General features: G+C 36.3%; 1 pseudogene; it reads left to right on the top strand.

Annotated features, from left to right (window-relative positions):
• The first annotated feature begins 619 nt into the window (after positions 1 to 619).
• On the top strand, positions 620 to 4436 carry LOC128573473 (eukaryotic initiation factor 4A-I-like; annotated as a pseudogene).
• The last annotated feature ends 886 nt before the right edge of the window (positions 4437 to 5322 follow it).

Genomic DNA, 5322 nt, shown 5'->3' with positions numbered 1-5322 from the left:
TTGAAAGAATGAAAACTTGCAGTTGATAGAAAGTGTCTGGTTTGGTTTTAAAGAAGAGTGGAAACACTTAAACTACTTAGAAGTTTTCTTTGGTCACCAAGTGAAATGGTTGAAATAAACGCAAATAATGTAACCCAATAGCATGTACTCTTATAGTAACTCATAATACAAAAATATATACGTGTATACTATAAAATGTTTGCTGATTTTATGCTTATTTCTATAAGAAAATATATATACAAAGCAGATATTATTTTCATAAAATTCTTGATTTCTTTGAATCGAAGGAATCACTTGCATAATTCTGAAAAATAAAAAAGGAGTTACCTAAAAAAAAAGAAAAACAAAAATAAAAGCAATGGTTGAAATATGAACACACAGGCAATAAGGTGGCCTGGATATATTCTTCTCATTTCTAAGTCTCTGTGTCCCCACACTAAATCATTATTTCTCATGTGCCCCCTCCCCAAGTCAGCTTCACCTCTCTAACATTCTGTCTCTGTCAAGGTTCCATGCCAGCATGTCCATGGCCAGGCAAGATTTTGTTGTGTTTTGTTTTGCTTTGACATGTACAGTTGTGGGTGGGGAGTAGGAAGAGTTGTTCTGAAAACTAAACGAGATGACGGATGTGAAAACCCTTGACATATGCTCGTAATGTTTCTTTTAATTCCTTCTGTCTGGCAAACTGAGCCTTTTAATAATCTAACCTTACTTTTCTTAACCCATTTATTTCCCACAACGCTCTGCTCTTAGTTTACTGGTGGTATCTTTTTACCTCCTATTTACACTCCACACATTCTCTCCCCATGTCTTTATTTAGGTATGTCTTCTAATTTGGAATGCCTTTGCGTTCTTTTCATAATATCCAAATTTTACTCATCCTTTCAGGACATGTCTGTCCTATTTCAATATTGGGGCCAGTTGCCTACCATATTTCTTGTCCTAAAATAGATTCTTCACACACATTTGTTAAATGACTAAATAAAATTTCCCTCCTACCAGTAGATCTCCCTGGATACTACACCCTTGATGACCCTCCCTTTTTGGTACTTCTTTAGGACTTGTGTTCTGTGTCACTTCTGTTTTGTACCCAATAATGTATTGAATTTTATTGTATGGATTGTAAGATCTCTGAGAACAGCTCCAATTCTCTCTCTCTTTTTTTATTGTGGTTTACCAATAGCATCCTATGGGTAATTAATTAATTATATTAACTAAAATTGGTTATATTTAATACATAATTAAATATAATTATATTGTTATTTAAGTATATATTATATTATTCAGGAGGATTGAATATAAATATATTTAATCATAATTAAATATAATTAGATATTATATAATTATCCTCCTGAATCTAACTAAGCCATCTTTAAGTTACTATAAAAAACTTAGAATCAAAGAATCTCAGGTTTGGAATTGTCAAATTAAATTCTATAGATGTATAAATAATTTTTTTACATAATGATAATGGTAACAATATTCAAACATATTTTTCATGTTATGCTTCATCACTGCAACAATCTGGAGTTAAGTAGTTGTATTAGTTTTTACTCTTTATATAATATGCTATTTTTCAAAAACAGAAATGACATATGAATGCAACATTATCATTTTTTTCATAGTTGCTTTAATGGACTTTTTATCTACACAGCTTCACCATTAGAGCATTACAAATTTGAGAATGAAATGACTTTGTTTAGAGCGCTTTTAAGTTTATATGTGTTTACATATGAATGATTGATGGGTCGAATCAGAAATAATTGGCCAGATACTTTAGGCAACTTGATGCAGATGATTTGCTCTGTATTGTAAGAACTAGTTTCAAAGCAGGCTTAGAACTCTTGGAGCTCTTAGCCGTTCTGTCCTTTCGTTATCAGCGTGTCTCTCTTTAGGGATAAAGAAATGTGGACAGCAGGTAACAGGATTCAGAGTCTTTAATTCTAGTCTGAGAATTAAAGTTTCCTTTGTAAATAGACATAATAAATGATTTGGGGCAAGATATTAATACTTGCTATATCTTGTCTTCTCCAGTGATCTACATGACTGTGACATCATATAGTATCACCTGATTACAACAGTATAGTTTGAAATAATTAAAAGTATTATTTAAATAATTCATGCAGTTGAGAATTTAAAAATACACAAATTTAAAAATAGATATTTTACCTGGCACTACTAACTTAACCAATGGAAGGAATAACTATGTAAAAAGTTCCAGATGCACTTGCTTTGCTTTTGAGTGGCAAGGCCCAGCACATGTGGGGCCAGTAGTATGCACCACAATCTAGGCGCTGTGAGTGTGGTGGTGGGCCTGCTAGCCCCTGTGTCTCCAGGGAGGGTTATTCCATCATACCCAGGGTGACCTGGCCTAAGATGCTCCCAGGATGGGGAAAAGGCATGGCTCAGTTTTAAAGTAACTGCTCTGAGTATCTTATTTAGAATCGATGGAGGTTGTACCTGGGAGTGAAGGTTGGTGGCATCATGTAGGGTCAGTCATTGACAGAAAAGAGCCCAGCTGTGAAGATTTCTGAGCACTTCCATCTGACGGGGTCAACAATTTTATTTTATTTCATTTTATTTTATTTTATTTTTTACTAGGCAAAGAACTTTATTAACCTTTCTTTCAAACTTTATTCCCAGGTTTCTTCAGCTTAATTAGCTGCAAAAAATGAATTATGTATAAGCAAAAGCTGAAAAAAGCTGCAATGTCCAACGGGCTTGGGCTTAAAAATATTAGAGATCTAGATTTTATTAGATCCATAAACAAAAATAATCTTAAAAAGCAATCATAATATAAAATAGTAGCTCCCAGGAACTTCTTCAAATTTCATCTTCAGAAGTTGACTCAATTTAGTTTGCGTCATTCTTGCCTCATCAAAACTCTCCACAAGATCTGGAACTTCATCATCTCATCCTCTCCAGTAGCAAGTAGTGCATTTCCACTCCCATATTCCTTAAATTAGTCAGACTGTCTGCACCAAGCTGGTTCAAAATGCTGGGTCAGCTGCTTTGTCTCTGCATGGCCTGTAATGGTGAAAGTGTTTGATGCAGGAGATGCCTGAACTTTAAGGGTTGTTAAAGTGGATTACTGTTCTTTGGTTTGTAAATATATTCACTTCTTCAATACCGTGTGTGTGTGTGTGTGTGTGTGTGTGTGTGTGTGTGTGTGTATTTTTTTTTAAGACAGAGTCTCAAGCTGTCGTCCTGGGTAGAGTGCTGTGGCATCACAGCTCACAGTAACATCAAACTCTTGGCTTAAGTGATTCTTTTGCCTTAGCCTCACAAGTAGCCGGGACTACAGGCACCTGCCACAATGCCCAGTTATTTTTGGTTGTAGTTGTCATTGTTGTTGGGCAGGCCTGGGCTGGATTTGAACTTGCCAGCTGCGGTGTATGTGGCTGGCACCCTAGCTACTGAGCTACAGGTGCAGAGCCAATGCCAGAGATATTTTTTATCCCCAACTTCTTTAAGGAGAACTGAAGTTTTTTTGTCATCTGCTATAGCTGTTCTATGAACCACCTTCTTTCTGTGAGCAGTTCCTATCCCACCAATGCACACTTGGGCCTGTAGTTTGGCGAGTTTCTCTTAGTTCATGATAGTTTCTTTCATCTTATTGGAATGCTAAGGAGGCTGCCTGGGGACTAGGGCTGGTGCTCAGGCGGTCTTGGGTAGTTTAAACTCTACTGAGTTTAGGCTCACACATGCAGGGGCGCAATATGGCAGCTTCAACAATTGCACTTTAAATCAAAAGATCCAGAGACAATAGCCCTTATGAGATGGAGCCCAAAGGTATCATAGAGTAACTGGAATAAGATTGTTGACAGCTTTGATGGCCAAAACCTCATGGAACCCCCCCTTTGTGGCATCTATGCCTATGGTTTTGAGAAGCCCTCTGCCATCCAGCATTGAGCTATTTTTCCTTGTTTCAAGGGTTATAAATGTAATCTCTCCAGCCCAACCTGGGACAGGAGAATGGCCACATTTGCCATATTGATCCTGTGGCAGATTTTATCGGCTCTAATGGCCACCCAGGCTTTGGTCCTTTAGCACCCACTCAAGAATTGGCCTCAGCAGATACAGAAGGTGGTCGTGGCATTAGGAAACTATATATATGGCTGCCTCCTGTCATGCCTGCACTGGGGACACCAACGTACATGCCAAAGTGCAGAGCTGTAGATAGAAGCTCCCCATGTCATTGTTGGTACCCCTGGCCAAGTATTTGACAGGCTTATCTGGAGATACCTGTCTCCCAGATACATCAAGATATTTGTACTGGATGAAATTGATTCAAGAACCAGGTCTATGAAATATTCCAAAAACTCAACATCAACACCCAGGTTGTTTGGCTGTCAGCTACAATGCCTTCCCATGTGCTTGAGATGACCAAGAAGTTCATGAGGTACCTCATTCAGATTCTTGTCAAGAAGGAATAGTTTCTTATTAAGCATTTGAATCTATTTTCTCCTGTATTTTCTTAAACTACTGTATACCTTTGCTGTTACAATTGACATTTTTAATTGATTTGGAATCATTTTGGGGGCTTGGTATGAAATAGGATCTAACATTTTTTTTCTAAACGAATGGGCAACTTGTCAATAATATTCATTATTGTTAGTCTCTTTCCTATTGAACTGAAAAATCTCCTTTCAGGTACTAAATTCCTAAATGCATACTTTGGTCCATTTTTTACCTCTTTGTTCTATTTTCTTAATTTATTTGTCTATTCTTCTGCCAAAACCCCAATTAATGTAGTTTTGTAATTGCGTTTCTTTTTGAGCATTGCATATTTTATGATCTGGTAGAGCAAGAACCTCTCTGTGCAGAGGCACACATACACACACACACACACACACACACACACACACACAGAGACATCCCTCAGTGTTCCCCTTTTTGAAACTTACCTTGGGAATTCTAGTATAATTTCTTTTCTAGATGAATTTTGGAGTAGGTTTGTCAAATTTATTTAGAAACCTGTCGATATTTTGACTGAGATTGCATTGGATTTACATATTAATTTATAAAAACCTGGAATATTTACAATTTTGAGATTCACTCAAGGGTACAGTATTATTCATATGTTCTAGGTTAATACTCTTCAGAAAATTTTTTTTTTATTCCTCATGTGTTTTATTCTACCTTCATTAAATTTATGCCTATTTTATAATATCCGTTTCTATTGTGAAAGGGATTTTTAAAAATGAAGTTTGTGATTGTTTTATTTTTTAAAACGAACATTTATTTAGGTTTATCGTAAGTCTCATTTAGCAAATGTTGCTTTGCTTACCATTAACTTTTGGTCTTTCTCTTGGATTCATT

Source organism: Nycticebus coucang, chromosome 21, assembly GCF_027406575.1.
Source record: "Nycticebus coucang isolate mNycCou1 chromosome 21, mNycCou1.pri, whole genome shotgun sequence".
Lineage (NCBI taxonomy): Eukaryota > Metazoa > Chordata > Mammalia > Primates > Lorisidae > Nycticebus > Nycticebus coucang.
Note: the sequence above shows the minus strand (reverse complement) of the source record. Positions and strands in the feature narration are given on the sequence as shown.